This window comes from Cricetulus griseus, chromosome 4, assembly GCF_003668045.3.
Source record: "Cricetulus griseus strain 17A/GY chromosome 4, alternate assembly CriGri-PICRH-1.0, whole genome shotgun sequence".
Classification (NCBI taxonomy): Eukaryota; Metazoa; Chordata; class Mammalia; order Rodentia; family Cricetidae; genus Cricetulus; species Cricetulus griseus.
In genome coordinates this window covers 152,766,058-152,788,078 of record NC_048597.1, presented here as the reverse complement: position 1 = coordinate 152,788,078, position 22,021 = coordinate 152,766,058, and the positions used below count along the sequence as shown (strand labels likewise).

The 22,021-nt window shown below is 46.1% G+C and overlaps 1 protein-coding gene and 1 long non-coding RNA gene across 5 annotated transcripts in view; both read left to right on the top strand.

The window, feature by feature from the left end:
- The window catches only part of LOC103158664 (ubiquitin-associated and SH3 domain-containing protein B), a 139,464-nt gene that overhangs the window by 5,236 nt on the left and 112,207 nt on the right, over window positions 1–22,021 (top strand). The gene's annotated exons all lie outside the window — the stretch shown is intronic.
- On the top strand, window positions 12,977–20,237 carry LOC118238683. Its single transcript, XR_004769588.1, has 2 exons — window positions 12,977–18,421; window positions 18,988–20,237. It is a non-coding gene; the product is annotated as an uncharacterized LOC118238683 (long non-coding RNA).

The following is a 22,021-nucleotide window of genomic DNA, read 5'->3' as shown; positions in this document are numbered from 1 at the left end:
CTCCCACAACAAAGGATAGATGGTCTCAGCTTGTATCTAGGGGGCCAACTTTGTGCTTTGGAGCCGGTCACTGAGTCACTGAATCTAAGGACTCTGCCTATACAACCCTGCTCTGTCTTTTTTAAAAAAATAATTTCATTTATTTATTTTAGTTTTGAGACATGTAGCCCAGGCTGGCCTCAAACTGACTGTGTAGCTAAGTTTGGCCTTGAACTCTTAGTCCAACATCCTCCACTTACTGATTACTGGGATCACAAATAGTTACTACTACATTTGCCTTATTTTTATTTTTTAAAGGTTGCCTGTGGCTAGAACATTCTTTGTTTAGAAAAAAAAAAGATAGCTTCTATATATTTCCTAATGGTTGAAAAAAAAAAAAAAAGGCAGAGAGATCATAAAACTGGTAATATGGCTCACTGGTAGAGCACTTGCTTACCCTTCACAAACTCTGGGTTCAATCCCCTGCACTGCTAGACAAACAAATAATAAAACACAATAGTCTCAGAAGGGCACTGGAAAGAGTGTAATATCCCAGATTCTAGTCCAGCATCTACCTGACACTTGAATCATCTATATCCCCACTGAATCTCCTTTCCCCAGCGTTGTGATCAGCTCTCATGCACGGCATCGCCTGCCCTGGTTACATGGGCTGGTGGAGTAATGGAAAGGAGTTGGAAACAGTAGAGCTGGACATTCATTATTTTGGCAATATTACATTAGACTGGAAGGAGACAGAGGTGGGGGTGTTGGTGGAACTACAGTCGAAGGAGAGCTGAGTAGGATGGGCTTGTTTTCCTCAGCTGGGTGTATTTGAGCTATGTCTAGTTAAAGAGCAAGACCATGGCAGAAGGCTGGAGTAAGCGCCTGGGACTTGGCTTCAGGCAGCAAGCTGAGTTAGCTACACCTCGCTGCTCAAAGATAAAGGCTGCCCCAAGTGGCTCCATGAGCAGTGGAGGGGCAACTGGCAGGGCCATGCATTAAAGTATCTAATTTCTCTGGCTCTCTCTTGTTTACCTGTTGGTTGACACTGGATCCCCTGAAAGCACTTGGCCAACCAGGCATCTCCGACATGAAGCCAACTCTGACCTGGGGACAGGAGCTGCTTCCCTGAGCATCTTGGATAGAAAAATATAGTCATGGTCCATTTGCTGCTAAAGGGCTCTTACAGGTGGCAGGGCAAAGAAGTCTCTACCTACTCTAACTGTGGCTGTGCAACATTCTCTTATACTTGTACATTATGGTGCAGTTAAAAAAAAATGTTCTCACATGCATTAAATACCAACTGCAAGGCTAAAGCCAGTGATACAGCCTTGGTTTTAAGATGAGGAAACTAGAGGCCTCCAGGATGTGCTTATGATCACATGGTTAGTTTGGGGACAGGAGGGGGTGGCACTATTGCTTATGGACCTCAGGCTAAAATCTGAAGTCCAGTGAATGTTCTATGTACACAGAGATTGCGATTTAAAAGGATGTTGGCAGGCCATCTTTTTAGCCTACTGAGGACCGGTAAACTATTAAAGATGGATGCTCTTGGGCAGATGAGTGCAATAAAACAGCATACCAAGTTTTCTTGTGCTGGGTCAGCAAGATGGATCAGTGTGTAAGGGTGTTTGCTGCCAAGCCTGACAACCTGAGTTCAATGCTGGTACCCAGAGGATAGAAGGAGAAAACAACTCCAGAAGGTTTCTTCTGCCTTTCTGTGAAAGTTTTCTTGTGTCCTTTTGCAGTAGTCTCCTCTTGAGTTCATCCCCCGAGTCCTATGCAACCTTTCTCATTGGCTTGTTGATTTAGTTGGCATTTTCTAGACTTACATGTATGTGGTCTCAGACAGTGCATATAATTGTATGCAGCTTCTTTTCTTGAGTTTCAGTGTAAGTGTATGTGTGTGTATGTGTGTGGGGGGGGAGTGTTAAGGTTTTCTGAGATGGGGCCTCATGTACTCTGGCCTCAAATGTGGTATGTAGCTGAGGCTGGTTTTGAATGTTAGTTCTTCATGCTTCCATCCTGCAAGTGTAGTGATTATGGACGTGTGCCACCACGCTTGGCTTGATCATGATATTTTTTGTTCAACATCCTATGTTGTGTATTAGTAGTTAGTTTCTTTTGATTGACCTTGAGGCGTGTGAATGGGCTGCTGGCCTAATTATAAAAGCCCTGAATACAGCTTTTATGAAAATTCCCCGTCATGCCCTCATTTCTAATTACACGTTAGGCTTTTAGACCACATTGGTGATGACACAGCAGATTCTCAAACGTAACCGCTTTTAAGTCTCAGAAATTGAAAATTTGATGAGGAAACAGGCGTAGAAGTTTAAGTGCTGTGGAAATGGACTGCTGTGTGATGTGCTTATGTCATCACCTGGCCACCTCAACTCCAGCCACCTTTGGCCAACCATTCTTGGAGCTAAAGGCTTTGCTTTGTCCCACACTCTGGTTAAGGACAGTGGATCTATGGGAGCCTCTGCCATCCCAGCAGGCAGTGTGTGTGTGGGGGGGGCACTTTCCCTGTATATGGATATATTTGTCTGTCTCTACATACCTAGCAGGCATTGCACATAGGGGTCTTTTCCCTCTGTGCTAGCATCTGAGAACTGAGAGACCCTGTTTTTAATTGACTCCTTTCTCCTGCTTTGGTGTGCAGTATAAAGTCATGCCTAGGTTTGAGTCCTAGGTCTGCCCCTTACCAGCCAGTGAGCTTGGGGTGGGTTTCTGAACACACCAAGTTTCAGTTTTCCTGTCTGTACTACCCTGCCTCACTCCCCAACACACACACACACACACACACACACACACACACACACACACACACACCCTACTATCTAAGACCATTCTGGGTAGCTGGGACTATAGGTATGTGCCACCAAACCCAGCTCTGCTGGTAAAATTCTGAGAGTAATGAAGGACAGCTGTGCCTGTGAGACATGCCAATCCATTGAACAGTGGGAGAGTGCCTGGCATTCCCTCAGCCCTCAGTAACCAGACAGTGGCTGTATTATTTTTCATGGTGCTGGTGCTGCCTGGATGCCTGGCTACCCTGTGCCTTTATGTCTCCTTGCTCTTCTTTGACCTGTGATACACAGTAGTAGATGGGCAGAGGCCAATGGTGTTCTCAGTATTGCATTCTGCTCCCTCGTGCCTGGCTCCCTTCAGAGGGTCTGAGTGGTGCCAGGCCAAATAGCAGCAGAGGCAGAGCAGAGCCAGCACCGCCCAAGCCACTGGCTGTGATTGATGCCCAGGCTCAGGGATCTGATGGGGTACCATATGGCTGTCTACTGATTACTCTCAAATGGAATCAGACTTGAGGTCTGGAGAGTGGAGAGTGGAAAAGGAGGGAGGGAGGCAGGGAGAGAGGGAGGGAGGAAGGAACAGAGGGAGAGAGGGAGGGAGGGACTAAAGAACAGATCTCCTGTGCCTTTCTGCACTGTGCCGGGCATAGCCCCAAGCAGGACACAGAGTCAGTGCCAGGAGAAGGGTGTTAGCAGTGCCCACGGGGACTATAAGCCCTTGTCTTCTTTAAGGCCAAGTCTCTCAGAGACCACTGGGAATTTGCCCAAAGACTTCTGGGAGAATCCTTCTGCTGCTTGTGTTTTCTTGGAGGGTGGGTGGGTGGATGTGACATTGGCTAGAACCCTCTGGATCATCTCCCAAGGTCACATGAGTGTGATCCTCTCTTTCTCACTCCCTCACTATTTATTTATTTATTTAGAGACCCAACCAGCATTGAACTCTTTATCCTCCTGCCTCAGTCTGCCCAGTGTTCCATTTCTCTTCCACCCTCTTCCCTGGTGACTTGAGTTATCCTCTTTGCCTCCTACTGTTTATGAGGGGAAGGTGTCCTGGATGGCCACCTCCTGTGCCCACAGTGTCCCACTAAGTTCTGTGGTGTGAAGGAAACAGAAAATGTCAATCTCACTACTGAGCACTCCAAGAAGCTGCTTGATCCAGCCAATTGTAGAATGTTTCCATTGGCACTGGGGTGGAAGGTGAATGTCTTCTAGGCTACAGAAAATGTCCAGAGGCTTTGGGCTCTGTTGTCACATGAGTGGATCAGTGGTGACACATGGTGCAAGTAGGCAGGTTTGCCATTCTGATCCAAAATGAAACTGGCTTTCTTAGCTTTTTGCCTTCCTGGGCCTCATTGGTTCCGACTACAGAGGACATTGAACTCAGACATTTCTTAGGTCATTTTCGATTGCCTGGGTGGCTCCAGGGTGACTTGGACAAACGTGTTTGAACATCACAGGGACATTTTTGTGACTTCTATTCCGGGGCACTTGGATTTGTGCCTGCACTTTTGCTTCCTTTTCCACAATACTTTATTGTCAAAAAACATTCTTCAGGGGCATAGGGAAGTGGCTCAGTTGGTAAGTTGCCTGCTTTGCAAGCATGAGAACTTAGTTCACCCTTAGCATCCACTTATAAAGCCATGGGTGGTGATTATGATCACAGTCCTGGGAGGCAGAGTTAGGTGGATCCATGGAACTTGCTGGCCAGCCTAGCCCAATCATGGAGGCCAAGTTCCAGTTCCCAGGAAGACCCTTGTCAAAGCACAAGGTGTGTGGCTGCTGAGGGATGGCACCCAAGGTTGTCTTCTAGCTTCCACATGCACACATATGTGAACTCTGAACACGAATACACATACACACACACATGTGCGCACATGCTCTTTAGAACTGTTGATATTCTAGAGAGTAAATAAATGGAAAGAAAGAAAGATATGAGGCAATTACAGCCATAGGGAGTCATTTAATGAGTATGCATTAGTGTAATTTTCCAATTGGTACGAAATGTGCTTGCTTCCCTGCAAAATACAACCCAAGTGCTGGTTAAATAAGAGAGGAGGTCCTGCCTGGCGCCTGGGGTGAACAAATGACTCAGGAATACCTTTTCAGATACAGGAACATCTTCCCTTCAGTGGAGTTGCCACATGTTTATAGGATGCTCTCCAGTGTGTTTCCTGGCTCCCGTAGAAGCATAAATATTCTTGTATATAAAGCTACCTTGGCAGCGAACTCTTTCAGGACTAAAGCTGTTTCTTTGCAGGACTGAGGAGCCAAAAGACACACCAGCCTGAGGTTCACAGCAGTCTGCAGGATGCCTGGGGGAGGCTGGGCGCACTGGGGATGGACAGTGGCAGCTAGCTGCATGCTTTCGGGTGTATCTGTGTGGCTGGAGAGAGCTTGCTTAGGAATCAGGTAGCTGAGTTGTTTAGAATCCTACTTCCTTGGAGACTGTGCCCCATTCAGAAATATTTATGGAGAGTATTCACTCTCTAAATGTTTATTCCTTTGTCCCGGGAAGGAAGCCCTTGGAGGGTAGGAAGGAAGTGTGCTTCCATAACTGCTGTTGTGTACAGTGCATTCAGCCACGGAGACATGTGCAGAGCCCTGTAGGGTCAACTGGAGTCCCCAATCCCCATTGCCTGCAGATTCGCTTCTTACTCCACCTCTCCTGGAAGTGCCTGCCTTTCTCCTTTCTCCATCCTTTCTCCTTTTTGTCTGGTTGCATTTTGTGCATTTCTGACAGTGCATCTGTGGTACACCTAACTGTTCTTCCCTTCCTCTTCCAATCTCCCCCAAGCCTCGTTAAACATGAAACAATATGGAGTGCTGATGAATACCTGCAGTAACAGCACTTGGGAGATGGAGGCAGAAGGATCAAAAGTTTGAGATCATCCTCAGATTCATAGCAATTTTGAGGCTAGCCTGGGCTACATTCGACAGGAGAAGGGTGATATGAACAGATGATCAAAGAGGGAAACATGAGTTTGAAATGCAGATACCACAGCATCAATGAATGGTCTTTAGGAGTGGGGAGAGGTTCAAAGGATTTTATATTACAAGTGGAGCATCTCTGATCCAAGAACCCGAACTCTGAAATGCTCTAAAATGTGCGACTCTGAGCATCAACATGATGCTGTAAGAGGCAGATTTCACACCTGACCTCAGTACACAGAGGCACCCAAAATACACGAAATGACCTGCAGGGTATGCATGTGAGCTATGGGACATACGTGAATTTCATATTTAGATTTGGGTCCCCTCCCTGAGAAATCTCATCTGATGTGTATGCGGTTATCTCAAAATGAAAGCGTATGAAATGTGAGGTTCTCCTGGTCCCAACATTGCGATGACAGATGGTTGAACTGGACACATTGTAAGGTACTGCTTGTGGGAAAATCCTCCAGAGGGAGAAGCTCAAAAATGTGTAGTTGGGGAAGTTTAACTGGCCCAAACCCTCAGATAAACTAAGAGAAATAAGAGCAGCAAGTAAAGTGAGGCTTTCAGTATCTAACAGGGCGCCTGCGACAGAAGCCAAGCTTGGGCCTGCTGACCACCTGTCGAGACCACAAAGTCTGTCTTCTACTTCATGATAACTTGCCCAAGCTTGGGCTCTAAGAAGCAAGGTTGCCTGTTTCAAGGTTTGTCTCTGTTTTGAGAGCCATGCTCTGGGGCATTCTCTAGATTGGCCTTCACGTGTGACTTCTCTCCGTTTCCTCTTCCAGCCTCCCTTCCTTTTTATTTTTTCCTTGGACACAGGGTCTCACTCTATAGCCAAGACTAGTCCTACAGTCCTCTGCCCCTGCCTCCTAAGTGCTGGGATTATAGCCATAGCACCACTCTGCCCAGAGCCCCCCCCCCTCCATCTTTTCTCTTCTTTTGCTTTGCTTCCCTGCTACCACTGGACATTTGCTTGCCTCTCACCCTAGAGAAGACAGTTGTCATTTGCTTAGGCCTGTGGGAGTGGCAGCCCCTGAGGAGGAGGGCGAGATTGGGTGGGGAAGTGCTGCCTACAGAAGGGAACTAGGAGAGCCAGAGCTGTGTCACCCATCCACCTATGAAGGTGAGAACAAGGCATATTCTCCTGAGGGGCTGAACACAGGCTTTTGAGATGAATGACCAAGTTTCAAGTCGTGGCTCTGTTGCTTTCTGAGGATGTGGTTTTATCGTGTGACAAAACTTTTCTGGGGAGATGCAGCACAGGTCTACTCACCCAAGATAGGGAACCCACTATAGACCAAAGTACGGATAACACCAAAGTCCAATGTGGTGAACCAATGAGTTTTATTGGGGTTGCTTACAGAAACTTGGGTAAGGGGTTACTTACAGGATCAGAAATGACTCAAAGACAGCTGTGTCACCAAAGCTTACCCCAGCAGGGGTGGCCACTCTGAAAGCTGGGAACCAGGAGCACACTGTACAGCCTGCAAAGTGGAGAGTGTCTCCTGAATAGTGGAGGTAATATCCCAAGTTCTAGGATGAGAACATGAGCAGCTTCAGGAGGCTCTTACTCTGTCAACTATAGCCTGTGGTCTGCATTTCTCCCTAGTCTATGGAACTCGTCATACTTTTCTTTCCTGTAACTAGCTGTTTTGCTGTTTTGTTACTCTCTCTCTCTCTCTCTCTCTCTCTCTCTCTCTCTCTCTCTCTCTCTCTCTCTCTCTTTTTAGTTTTTTCAAACAGGGTTTCTGTGTGTAGCCCCAGTTGTCCTGAAACTCGCTCTGTAGACCAGACTGGCTTTGAACTCACTGAGATTCACCTGCCTCTGCCTCCTGAGTGTTGGGACTAAAGTCCTGTGTCACCACACCTGACATACTCTTAACTTTAATTCCCAACCCTGATATTTGCAGCCAACTTTTCCTGAGTGTCTACTGTGTGGGAGGCTGTCTTTTAAACATTTCACAGCATCTTATTTTGTGCCTCACAACATGCCTGTGTGGCAGAAGCAGCCACCTCCATTTTATAGGTGAGAACACAGCCAGCAAGCGGTGAAACCAGGAAGCAGAAGCCAACTGGTTTACCCAGTGCACTTTGTTTGTTTGCTTGTTTGTTTGTTTTGTAGTTCTGGAGGATTGAACCCTTTAACCACTGAGCTATGTCCCAACCCTTCTTTTTTGAAATTTATTTGTAACATTTACATATTTATTTGTTTGTTTGCATGTGAACTGTCTCACTAGCACTAAATTTACAAAACAAAACAATTTTTGAGATTATAATATAGTTATATTATTTCCCTTTCTTTTTCCACTGTCAGAAACCTCCCAAGCACCCTCCTTGCTCTCTTTCAAATTCATAGCTTCCCTTTTCATTAATTGTCCCATACATGTATGTATATACATGTATATTCCTAAATACATAGGTACAACATGCTCAGTCTGTGTAATGTTACTTTATTTGTATATTTTTATGTACAAAGAGCTAGCATGATCCCTTTCACTGGGTAAATGATCTTGAGTAATCCATTCTTAGAAGGCTATTTAGTTTGACTTAATGAAGCCTACATCCTTCATCCTAGGGAGATGCTGACAAGGGTTCAACCTCTGTTTCTAGATCAGCCTCAGCTAGTGTAGGCACAACACATGTGTACCCCAACCTTATTTTTTGCTGGTGTCTCCAGGGGAGCTGCTATTACTGTCTCCCCTTCAGAAGCCCAAGGAGGAAAATGACTGGCTTGGACTTCAGCACCCAGAGTTCTGGCCTCTGGATGGTGTTCTGTGAGGTTTGATGAGTAACAGAAGGCAGGAAACTCAAGTTCCAAATAAATGAGGTGATATCCCTAGATTACCCAGGACTGAGGTCATGAGGGCAGCCTGGTTTGCCCTTGGTTTGGTTTGTTTCTGGGCCCCACCAGCTGTGTTGTGGTTGGCTGTCTAGTGGTATAGACTGAGTTGACAATGATGCTTGCTATCCCCCTTATGGAAGTGTGTGTGTGTGTGTGTGTGTGTGTGTGTGTGTGTGTGTGTGTGTGTTGGGGAGGACAGGCACTGGGTAGTTCTTAGAGTCTCAGATTGCCCAGTCCCTTCCACCTATGGAGCTTCCCACCTGTTGCTGACACTCAATGATGGTGGTAGAAACAACAAGTTCATCCTTATTCGTGTGTTCCCTAGGTAGAACGCATTGTGGTTTGTCTGGTATGGAATTTGTGGGCAGACGGATGCAAGTTCAAATTCCTACTCCATTTGGGCAAGTTAACAAAGTCCCTATGAGCCTCGGTGTGATTACCTCTTAAACCCAGGTGATGGCATCTACCCTAAAGAATTGCTGTAGTGATGAAATGAGATGGTGCATATAGGTGGGGTCAGTGTGAAGTCTGATGGCAAGTGCACAGCAAGTGACAGTCAGAGAGGGTGGGAATTAGCCTGTCTTTAGAGCCACAGCATTGAGAGACATGCAGAAGGGAATTCTGGGTACAAATGGAATTTTTTGTTTGTTTTGGGTTGTTGCTTTGAGACTGAGTCTCATGTAACCCAGGCTGGCCTCCAACTCACTATGTAACTGAGGAAGACCTTTAATTTCTGATCAGAATACTGGTGGTACAGACAAGCATGCACCAAGATGCATGGCACATTTTGGTTTCTTTTTGCTGCCTATCCTGTCCCCGGAGTTCAGGATTCTCTGGCCTCAGCCTCCCCGTTGTTGAATCTATGGGCTAGAGCCACCACACCCAGCCAAGTGAAGATAACAAGCCACCCCAAGTCTTTCTTAAGAGACTGTAGTCAGTCTTCCTCTCTTTCCACACCTGTTGAAGATAGAAGGCCTGTGGCTAACTCAAATAGCTCTCTGTGAAACATCTGACTGACAGGTTCTGGGGAGGGACTGGAGGGTAAAGGGATCTGTCTTTGGAGAAGGAGGAGGCTCTCTTCCAAAGACCATGGGAGTCATACCACCACTCTTACTAAACTTCCCATGTGCACAGAGCTGGTAGTCTGTCTTACCAAGAAGGATCTGTGGCCAGGAGTGATGGCACAGGCCTGTAATCCCAGCACTTTGGAGATCTCAAGGTCATCCTTGGCTATGTAGTGAATTCAAGGCCAGCCTAGAATATATGAGACCAAATCTGAGAACGAAACAACAGCAACAACAAAAGAAAAAAGGAAAAAAAAAAACCATAAAGCTGAGCCTAGTGGCGCAGACCTGTAATCCTAGCATGAAGGACATCATGGCTGGACAATGGTGAGTTCAAGGCCAATTTGGTAAGAACCTGTCTCAACAAAGCAAGCAAACAAACAAACAAAAACAAGATCTGGGATTATGACTTTGTGACAGAGCACTTGCCTAGTGTGTACAAGGTCTGAGGTTTGACCCCCAGTTCAGTAAAAACAAGTGAGCAACAAGAACAAAACCAGAACCCAAGACATATTAGCTGGGTTGCAATAATGTCACAGGACCCCTGTGGGAGCCAGCTTGTAGGTAGGACTTAAAAATCAGTTGGGCCATAAACATCCGCCTCCCAGAGATCTCAGGCCTCAGGCCTGAAGTGCTTGCCCTTCATGCCTCAGGAAGTTCTTACTCCAGTGGAAGATCACTACCTTACCCATGGAAGGGTGAAGGATAGCTGTGCCCCCTTGCCTTTGAGGCATTCGAAGTTCCCAGCCTCATTTCATCTGTCAGTCATGGGGGGGGCGGTAAGTGTAGGAGCAGGGAGGTGACCCAGGCAGGACTTGGTCTCTACCATTCTGAAGGGTCCCAATGCTTTGAGCCTCAGGAGACCTGGAGTCACAGAGAAGTTTGCACTATGACAGGCAGCCTGCCCTGAGGATACAGAGGATATATCCTAGAACATAAAAGTTGTCATTTTTAAAAAATTCTTTCCTTTTCCATCTTCTGTATAGCCAGGGAGACTGTCCCTTGATTTTTCCTGAGTTGTCTGGAAGTAGTGATGCGGGGCTACAAGTATTTAATTTGGAGAATGCTTGACAAGATAAGCAAGAGGCAAGAATGGAAAAGAGTCAGGTTAGTTCAACAAAGATTCGCTAAGCCATGATCCTGACAGGTACCCAAGAGTTTGTTGTGTTGGTAGTATTGATACAGAGAGGAATGAGACCCGACCTCTGACTGCAGGAAGCATGTGGCTTTGATATGTGATAAGATCGAGGGAGGGGAGCCTATCGCTCCTCTAATCTGTGGGCTGCCACGTGAAATTTAGGAGGGTTATCAGGAACGTTCATTGGGAGGTTATCATTGCTAGGGGCAGAAGTACAAACAACCTTGAGAAACCAGTGGCTAATGATACATTGTACCCCTCAAGGCCCCTTGGTCAAAGCACTCTGGTTTCTACTGAGCATGACTGACTTTCTTGACTGGTATCCCTCCCTAGGAAACCTCAAGAGTTCCACTTGAACTTAGAAACAAGTCGTGGGGACCAGGCAGGCTTCCCTGGGTTGTAAGGCCTGTAGAGATGAGGCTGTCCTTTAGGGGTCAGCCCAGGTGGCTGCTTCTTCATGCACGCTTCCCAGGGATATTTAGGAAGATTGACTCTGCACAAGGCTAAAGGGTGTACAGTGAGAAGCTGATGGAGGCCAGCCAGGGCCTCAGCAGAGGTAGCATCTGCTTGCTGGGCAATCCCTCATGGGGATTACACTTGTGAGTGCTCGCTACACATGCAATGAGTAGTGGGGACCAATGTTTTGGAGGTAGAGAGTGGGGATGGATGACTTCTCAGAGGCAGCAGTGAAAAAGTTGCAAGTCAGTCCAGTGTGACTGAGCCAGGCAGCAAGAGCAGCCCTGAGGAGGAAGTAAAGGAACTGTTAAGCTGAAGGGAATGCGACCCTTCATAACTTCCAAGGATGGCTTAGTACTCCTAATATGACTGGATGTGTGAGTTTAACGGTAAGAAGAAGAGTCGTAAATCAGCCTTGAACATCCTTATGAGAGAAAATTCTAGAAGGATTGAAGTTGTCACTATAGCTTCTGAGGAAGGGGTCTATCTGTATTACAGCATTTATTTTTAGTAGCAAGTCCAAGACCCTTCTTTCCCTGTTTGGTCCTCTTGGCTCTGGAATTGCTTTTTATTTATTTATTTATTTATTTATTTATTTATTTATTTTAAATAGAGGGCGCTATCTCCTCAGACAGGGAAAGGTCAGGATGAAGATGCAAAAGTCTCTCTCCATCGGGGTTCTGCAGCCATCTTGGCTTTCTTCTGGACCCTTGCCACATCACAGAACATCATTTTATGTCTTTTCTGAGACAGGATCTCATGTAGCCCAAGCTGCCCTCGAACTCATGGAGCCAAGGATGACCTTAGACTTCTGATCCACCTACCCCCACCTCCCAAGAATGCTAAGACTATAGGAGTGTGACACCATTCCCAGTTTTTGCAGTGCTGGGGATCTAACCCAGTGATGTGTGTACACCAGGCAAGACCCTTAGCAGCTCAGCCTGGAGCATCCTCTCAGAGCTACTTGATGTCAAAGCCCAGAATGCTCTCTTCCTTCTTTCTGCTAATTTCCTGCTAGAGTTGTTCTTGGTTGTTGTTTTCAACACACATTTACTGGGCATACACAGTACTAGTAAAAAGAAACAAATACTAATAGAAAGTGCCTTCTACCTTTTTAGTACTCCCAGTCAGGTGGGAACAAAAAGAGAGATGACAGAATAATTAGATGGCACTCTGCTAAGTGCTTGGAAACAGAGATGTGAGTAGAGCTGTGGGGAGTTAGGAAGATGGTGGGGGTGGGGTCTTTATTTCTCCCAAAGTGCTAGAAGCAAATTCCTACTAGAAGGTGTTGGGCTGTGTGTGTGTGTGTGTGTGTGTGTGTGTGTGTGTGTGTGTGTGTGTGTGTGTGTGTGTGTTTTCACGGCTCAGGGCCTCGTGCATGCTAAGCAAGCCCTTTACTGCTGAGCTCCACCCTCTATGTCACCAGCTTTTATGTTCCATTCCCCAGCATCAGCACCCTTTGAACCCAGCCCTAACTTACTGCAAAAGACCATCAGTGTTAATGACCCCATTTACAAATGAGGAAGTGGATCAAAGGGGCTGTTGGGCATGCGCTGTGGGCTGTGGTTTGGGGGCATCCCTGTCTCTAACCTTTTTTTTTTTTTTTTAATTTTTGGCTACCGCCGGGCATTGGTAGCGCACGCCTTTAATCCTAGCACTCAGGAGGCAGAGGCAGGCAGATCTCTGTGAGTTCGAGGCCAGCCTGGTCTCCAGAGTGAGTTCCAGGACAGCCTCCAAAGCCACAGAGAAACCCTGTCTCGAAAAACCAAAAAAAAAAAAAAAAAAAAAAAAAAAAAAAATTGGCTCCCAACGTTTGCTTACACCTATGGTTACAGGGCTTTGGTTTTGGCTTGGCTGGTTTATTTTTGTTCCTGGATCACAGCTTTAAACTCACACAACGAGCTCCCACATGCTCACTGGCAAAAAAACTTTCCTGGCAACACAGCCAGCTGCTGTTTCCTGTGTTTAAAGACTGCATTGCAGGGAAGTGTTTTAAGAGTTGTTTTGAGTGTTTTGTCTACTCTTCCATGCAGAAGTGTGGATGCTGCTTCTGAGAAAGAAGAAGGTGACGTGGATGCTCTGTGTTCCGTGGCAGCTCTCAGGTGCTGGGAGATTTGTGTATCGGGACAAACTCAGAGCCTTTGTTCTGTGTGGTGTGAAACCATAGAGTTTATGAAGTCCTTGAGCTGTGAGGTCAGAGTTCTCGAGCCTCCTCTGACTCCGGGTAAGACAGTTTATGTCTGCTTTGCCCATCTGTGTGACAAGTTCCCCACAGCCGCAGACAGCACCTCTGGAAAGTTCAGTGTAGCACAGATCCATTAGCCCCTCTCAGAGATGACTAGGGTACTTCTGCCTCAGTAGATGCCAGAGACAGGGTTCTCATGAAACAAGGTGGTACGTGCTGAAAGGGGGACCGTTCGTTCTCTAGTTTTCATCTTGGAACAACAGAGACTCTATAGCTTACTAAATAAAGACAGGTGATGGCTTATGTTTGTGTGTTCCTACTATGTGCTTCTTTATGCTTTTTCCCAATCCTGAACCAAGGAGTAACTAGCATTCCTGTTCTGCAAATGAAAAAAGCCAGACAGACGTATGCAAAGGTATCCAACTAGAAAGTGTTTTCTTACCCATCAGGTGGTTTCAGAGCCCTTCATGGTTTGTTACTGTTTGCTGTTCCATACGCTGCTGCCTCGCCCTGCCCTGACAGCCGGCTGAAGCTTTTGCATACCAACAGTCTTTGCTATTGAATTGTCTTCCCTTTCTTCCCCTGCGGCTCCCTTCTGTGGTTCTGAGATAGCTGTCAATCAGGAGTTAATCATGGTCTGGTTACCTCTTGCCTTTCCAGCTCCTTCTCACCCACTTGTTGTCACTGTCACACGTACAGTACACCTCAGCTACCTTTGACTACCCAAGGGCTCACCCTTATAGCACCTCAGGACCCTGCACAAATTTCTTGATAAAAATGCATGTCTTCTTTCTGGGTGAATTTTTCTCTCTTTGGTGAGACCTCATGTTCATTTGTTTTGCTTATTGAATTATGTAACAGACCGACCTTGAACTCACTATGTAGACCAGGCTAGCCTCAAGCTTATGAAACTTTTGCTTCAGGTTCCTCAATGCCAGGATTAGAGACTCATGACACCACACCCTGCTTAGGTAGGTGTGATCTTATCTATGACTTTCAAATACTTTGTCCTTTGAGAAAATTTCTCAGATTGTGCCATTCATTTCACACTTCTCACCCACCTCTCTCCACTCCCCTTTCTAGGGTGTGTGTGTGTGTGTGTGTGTGTGTGTGTGTGTGTGTGTGTGTGTTTCTGTGCACCACATTCTTAACTAGTGCTCAATGAGGCCAGAGGACATCAGCTCCCCTGGAACTGGAGTGATAGGTGGTTGTGAGTTGCTTGGTGTGGGAGCTGGAAGCCAAACCCAGGACTTTTGGAAGAACAGCAAGCACTCTTGACCTCTGAATCATCTTTCTAGCCCCCTTAGTTTTTCTTTAGCAAAGAGCTCAAGAAACCCAGGCTGGTTTTGGATTCCTGATCCTCCTGGCTCCACCTCTCAGTCTATGGGTTTAAAGGGAAAACAATTTTGTTTTCCTTACTGACTGTGACAGCCAAGTGACCTTATAAAGAGAGTACTTATATTACTTTAATGGTAGGAATTCGAGCACAGGTAAGAAAAAGCTGGGAAGGATGCTATAGTGAAAGTGTGGGCATAGATATAGCTTCCTCAATATCTGCCCCACTCCCTTGTCCCTTTCACTAGCTGGGGACCGGTGTCCATCACGCCTTCTGTCCTCTTTTCCATTGTGGCTGCACTCAGCCTACATCTGGCTGGCTGGCCCACATTCCTCTGGGCCCAGGTGACCAATAAGGAAACAGAAACCACAGAAGTGAGAGAGAAATGCCTTCAGCCTGGCAAAGACAGAATTGTTTCTCACTAACAGCTTTCCAACATGGACATGCTCATTCACTTGTGATTCACTGCTGTGGGTGAGAGCCCTTCGGTACAGCCACCATCAATTCCAAGGAGGCTTCCAGTGGCCTTCAGGACCAGTGGATGTCTGGGATCAGAAATTCTCAGTACTCCATGCAATGGCCAGCAGGAGAGGGGACTGCTCTGCTCAAACACTTAAGTGTAGAACTAGCCTGAGACTCTGTCTGTTTGAAATGCAGTAGAACAAAATCCACCAGGAGTGAGGGCCAAGAGTGTCCATTTGTGGGTCATGGTCTGAGGAAAAGTTACCACACACAGGGACTCAGAAGGTGTGAGCTCCAGTCCCAGCTTTTCACTTGTTGGCTGGGTAATGCTGAGCAATTTATCAGTTCCATTTCAAACAGCATGCATTATATTCTTACTGTGTACCAAGAACTGTTTGGTGAGTGGGGACATGGGAATAAACTAGGAACCTCTGCCCTCAAGTACCTCAAAGTCTTATCCACATGACTCAGGCTGTGAAGAGGAGTGAAACCCACTCATCCCACCGAGGAACTGAGAAAAGCTCTCCAAGGAGGTGCTGAGGCCAATGAGCTTGGGAGGACAAGACGGTGGGCAGTTATACATGTTGAAGATGGAGGGGTAGACCAGAAGGCAGAGTCACTGCACATACAGACAAGATGGGTAAGACACATGCACACAGCCCAGGGGTATATTCAGAAGGTATGGATGGGCCGTGAAGCTAGGGAGATGGCAAGAATCATACGTATGCTATGCCTTTAAAAGGTACTGGAAGCCACTGAGCAAATTCATGGTCTGCCAGATCTGTCTTTGAGGGCCTGCCCCTCCTCCGACCAAGTGTAAAGACAGAGATGATATACTCACAAGTGGCCTTTGCCAGGCTCTAGTAAGTAAGCTTATTGAGTCAGGTGCAAAGTAAGTTTTATGTAGTACAGTGTTTTATTCTTTTAAAAAATTAAAAACGTAAGAACTGTTCTTAGGGACTGGGGAGATAGCTGAAAAACAGATGGTGGGTTGGGTTTGGCCAAGGGCTATTGTTTGCTGATCCCTATGTAGAAGATTCCAGACCCTCAGTTTTCAAATAATACACCTGCCCTAGATACTTCAGAGAGACCGTGAAAATCAAATGAGTCAGGAAGGGCACTAACACCAAGCCTGTATTTTTCAGGTGAGGAAATGGAGGCCCAGAGCTGAGCATGGCTCACTCGTGGGCGTCCAGCCCCTCCCCAGCTAGGACTCAAGCAGGCAGCTGAATTCCAAGCAGGTGCTCTGCCCCATTCCAGGCAGAGTTGATTTGAAAGGAGAACAGAGTTTAAAAGGCAAAATTAACTTCCTTTCTGACATGTTACAAATGGCTACTTAAGGGCTTTTCAGTGCCAGAGTTGCTTTGTCAATGTCAAATGCAGCTAGCAGCCAGTCTTGGGGTAATACATTGGATAGGGCAAGGAATTTTAGCACCTGAAATAAAAAATTGATGTTCAAATATATGTATCTGAGGCAGCGTCTTGCTATACAGCCCTGACTGTTCTGGCTTTCTTATGCAGCTCAGGCTGTCTTTGAACTTGCAGCTGTCTCCTACATCAGCCTCTCTAGAGCCGGGTAACAAACAATAACTACCATGCCCTGCTAAAGCTCCTTTTTATTTAGCAAACTGGAAGCTAGGTTAAATGTTATTCCCATTGCAAAGTTTGGCTACAAATGATTTCATTTAAACATCTATTTTTATTAAGACCTTGGTGTTCGGAGAAATTAATGATCATTTACTATGAAGGTTATTTTAAAAACACAATAGTAAGAAGTGTTTTCTATGTTTTCTCACCTAAAATGGCAGCACATCCGAGTGGCTTTTTGTTTTTGTTTCTTTGAGGCAGGGTCTGCCTATGTAGCCCAGGCTGGACTGGAACTCATTATGTAGCCCAGAATGAATTCAAACTCAGGATTTTTCTGCCTCAAGCTCCTAGTAACCCACTTTACAGCAACACATAAGACTGGCTGAAACAAAATAAGTCGACCAAAAAGTCCACATCTTCCTGAAGTACGGATGGCCAGCTTAGTCTCTTTGTGTTCCAGCCCAGGTCCCCAGTCAGACAGAAACAGTTGCTCACAGAGGATATGAGTTCTGCCCTCCTCCACTTCTGCTTCTTTGCTTTTGGACGATAGATTGAGTATGTAGGTTCCGGACAAGCCAGAGCGAATGGCACCCTCAAAAGTCAGACCCAAGGACATCTCTGTGCATGTGTACCAGTTCCCCTCAAACAAAGCACCAGGAGCTTCTTCATCCATTGTTTGGATGCCCTGTTTTTTTGTTCTTCTACTGGGACAACCACCTAGGACTCTGCCAATGAGGCAACAGGTGCAGGCTCACTTGTGCTGTTCCGTTGTACACATATATTTCCCTGGGGCTTGCTGGACAACTGAATCAGCAGGTTCCAGGTTGGGGAGGGGGGGCAGGGAAGAGGGAGGGAGGAAGGCAGGAAAGGAGGAAGGGAGAGAGGGAGAACCCTTTCTCAAAAATTAAGGTGGAGGAAGTTATCCATGTTGACCTCTGGCCCCCAACTGTACATGTACCTGTATGTACATGTAAACACACACAATGCACGCATGCATGCACGCATGCATGCACGCATGCATGCACGCATCTACTCAGACATAAGAGAAGCGGGTCCTGCCCTTGGGGAGGAGACACATAGAGACAAGCCATTGACTATTATCACACACAGACTCCATTCTGGGAGTCTGCGATCTGAGATGCCCTGCCTAGGCTCAGGAGCCTTATATTGAGCATAGCAGCAGTGAGCTGACTCATCTCTGCCATCCAGGGTGGCCCAGCTGTCAGGACCAGATTGGCCTGTGCCTCCCCCCACATCCCTCCCCCACCCGTTTGCCCTGCTTTGTCAGGAAAAAAAAAAGTCATGGCTTGTGTATCAACTGCCCTCATAGAGCCACTCAGCTCAATGGGCTTGGAGGGATGGGGGTGGGGTGGCACATTGTCCTCCTAAGTAGAACCCTGCTGAGTCACTTTGAGGCCTGGAACAAATTGCTTTTTTCTAAATAATTAATCACAACAGTTTTCATTTATTTAGTAGCTGACGGTGTGGATGGCCCAGCAGAGCCATCAGTGTTCAAGTGTCCATCCCCGGCTCCATGAGAGACAGCACCCCATCTTCACAGTTCTGTGAGGCAGATGGTAGTAATATCCCCCAGTTATGAACAAAACAAGGAGGGAGTTCACTTGTCCCAGGTGAGAAGCAAGGACTAAAACCTATCTTTTAAAATCTTTTTTAGTTCCTTTTTGTCTGCCTTTTCTGAGCCCCACCCCACCCAACCCCTTCTTTTCCTGGCACTGGGGACTGACCTCAGGATTGGCCTCAAATGTGCATCTGGTCTACCACAGAGCTGTGTAACAGCCCCTGGACTGCAGAGAGGCATCTAGAGGAACAGACTTGCTTCTAAGGCTGATTGCTGAGTGATTACCTGGAACCACAACGTGGAAGGAGAGAACTGAGTTGTCTGCCATATCTGTACACACACACACACACACACACACACACACACACACACACACACACACACACACACACGGAAATTAATGTAGTTTGCAAAACAGCTCTTGATTTTTTTTTTTTTTTTTTTTTTGAGGTGAGATCTTGCTGTGCAGTCCAGGCCCTCCTTAACCTCAAAACCTTCTAATTCTGCCTGTCACATTCTGGGATTAGAGGCATGACCACCATACCCAACTGAACTTTTATTATTTCCTATGAAAAGCTGAGAAATATGCTGTTTTTTTTTTTTTCTTTTGTGATTCAGTAATCAGAGCACTTGGTTGCAGAAGAGGATTGCTGTGTGTTTGAAGCTAGCTTGGACTAGATCCTTGTTAGTTTTTATTGTCAACTTGATACAACCAAGAGTCAGCTGGGAAAGATGGAGTGTCACCTGAAGTATTGTCCAGATCACAGTGTGTCTATATATGCCAGGAACTGTCTTGTTGTTCAGTGACTTAGGAGGGCCCAGCACAGGTGGGTCTGGGCTGTGAAAGAAAGCTGAGCAAAAGCCAGTGAGCAGCACTTCTCCGTGGTTTCTGTTCTAAGTTGCTGTTTGAATCCTTGCCCTGACTTCAGTGATGGAAGTATAAGCTGAAATATAAACACTTTCTTCCCCAAGTAACTTTTGGTCATAGTATTTATCACAGCAACAGAAAGCAAACTAGAATAGTCCACAAAGCTAATCCAACCATCGAGGGCTACAGAGTAAGACCATCTCTTACTTATTATTAAACAAAATAAAACAAACAAACAAAAAAACCTCCTTCAAAACCTCCTTTTCCCCTTTCTACTTCCTTTAGTTCCTGGAGCCTCAAGTACAGATCCATTAGGATTTTTTGTTTTGTTTTGTTTTGGGGTTTTTGTTGGTGGTGGCTGTTTTTTGTTTTGTTTTGTTTTGGTTTGGTTTTTTGTTTGTTTTTGAAACATTTTCCATGTGTAGCCCTGGGTGTCCTGAAAGTAGCTCTGTAGACCAGGCTGGCCTCCAACTCAGAGATCTGCCTGCCTCTGCCTTCCCAGTGCTGGGATTAAAGGTATGCACTATCTCCTGGCACTCAGATCTGTTTCTGATTGACAGCCAATACACCAGGGGCAGGCTGTCTCCTGTAAGACCTACAATGGCCCAGCTCTGGGATATTGCCATCTGCCACCACTGAGAGGTCTCTGCACTCAGGCCTGTGGGCCAACCTGCTTTATGGAATTCACTAGTTACTGTGGATTGACTGGGATGTTAATAAACAATTGTTTTTTTTAAATGTAGCAGAAAATTTCAAATTTATGCAAAGTAGTCAGAGTTGTATTGTTAGTGAGAGTAAGTTATTTTAAGGGCAGGCTGGATCCCTAAATTGCTATGTAACTTCTTCCTGTATGGTAATTTGATCCTTTAGTCCCTCATGATCCCACCATGGTACTCTTCATCATGAGGTTGTGCAGCTAAAGTGACACTTAGATGACATTGTACTCTTTTCATTTTCAACCTCCACAACTTGAACTAAATAAACTACTTCTTCATTAGTAGCCTGCCTCAGGTGTTTTGTCATAGTAACAAAAAACTAACATAGCCAGTTCATAGGCAAAGATGAATGTTTTACAATGTACAACACAAAGTGTCTGTGTTACTATAGCAACACAATAGCAATACCATAGTACCATTTCCATTTTTACACTTACTTGACCATCACAATAGCTCTTAAGGTGAAGCTTAAATAGGGCATATTTGCTATTGATCGATGAGAAAAGTTCTGGGTTCCACAGTGTGGGATGCTCTATAAACCAGGCTCTGCCATCTGCAATGCTATGTCCTCTTCTCTCTGCTGGAGCCTGAAGTGGAGTACATTTCCTTACAGCTCACTTGGGAAGCTCTCTGAGGAATCCTGCTCCAGTTGGGGTCTGAAATGATGTGAGAGCCCTTGGGGAGCACAATACAGGGTGGAGGCTGCTTCCTGGCCCATCAGAGACCACCAGATGAAGCCCAAGTGGACACAGACAAGCAGCCTTCTTCTCCAGTGAGAGGGAGAGACATGTCAGTAAAAGAAAAGGGCAGGAGTGTGGTGAGGGATGTGTGGCCATGTGTAGACAGAGATCAGCAGACTTGGGTCCAGGTCTCCGAGGGAAAACGTGGCTCTGGGCTGGGAAAGGGTTGTAGCTGTTTCCCCTAGGAGCAGAGAGCATGCTGTTGGCTGTGGAAGGGTGGCTTTATAGGAAAGGTTGATGCTGAGATGGTCTGAAATGTTAAGAAAACAACTGTAAACGTCTGGGGACTGAATCTGGGCAGAGTGAGTAAGGCTCTTGGCCGTTGTTTTTAAGGAATGAACAAGACCTGAAGAAAGGCCCCTGAGAGGAGCTGGCCTGGTAGGAAGAAGAGGAAGAGGAGGAAAAGGAGGAAAAGGAGGAAAAGGAGGAGGAGGAGGAGGAGGAGGAGGAGGAGGAGGAGGAGGAGGAGGGAGACTATACTACAAATGCATTAAGCAGCATTTCCAGCCTTGCTTCTTCCCATAATCTCCTTCTCCCACATCCACTCCCATGTGCAAATGCTTTCAGACAAATCGATGTCTGTGATTCTCATTTGTCTCTATGTAAAATGAGGTCATTGCTATTACCTTCACACCTCCAGGGAAGTGAGATGCAACATATATGAAAACTTGAAGGTTTATCACAAGCTACACAGAATTGTCAGAACAGAGAAGATTATGGCCACCTGTAATTCCAGCACACTTGAGGGAGGGGTCTTTCAGGAGGATTGTGAATGTGTGGCCAGTCTGACCTGTGTAACAGGTTCAAGGCCAGATCTGGCTGCATGGCCTTGTCCTCAAAAACCAAAACAAAAGGTAAACATTTTTTTTTTAAGTTCCATCAACTCAATCACTTCAAAGTGGCATCTAAGATATGCAAAAGGTGTCTGGAGCCTTGCATGATCTGAATCTAGCAATGACTAGGGATCAAATGGCTAGGCACAGTGCAAAGCCTCTACTTGAGATGTTTGCACAAAATGCTGCCCTTCAAATGGGAAGTGTTACGCTGCCTAGCCTGAACACTGGAATGTTTCAGCCCTTGAAGGAGGGTGAACTGGTGTGTTGGTTTGAGGAGAGCATTATAGTTCTTTAATAGCCCCTGAAGGTCCGTGTGTAACAATGGTCTCCAGCCTGCAATTCTATGGAGAGCGTTGTGGGAATCTGGAATAAACTCTAACACTAATGAGAGTGGGAGAGAGGAGATGTCACCTGTGGACTGAAGCTAGGATAGCTCCTGCAGGGCTTCAATGCCAGGTCTACTTTGAATTCTTATTTTATACTCTAAAACTA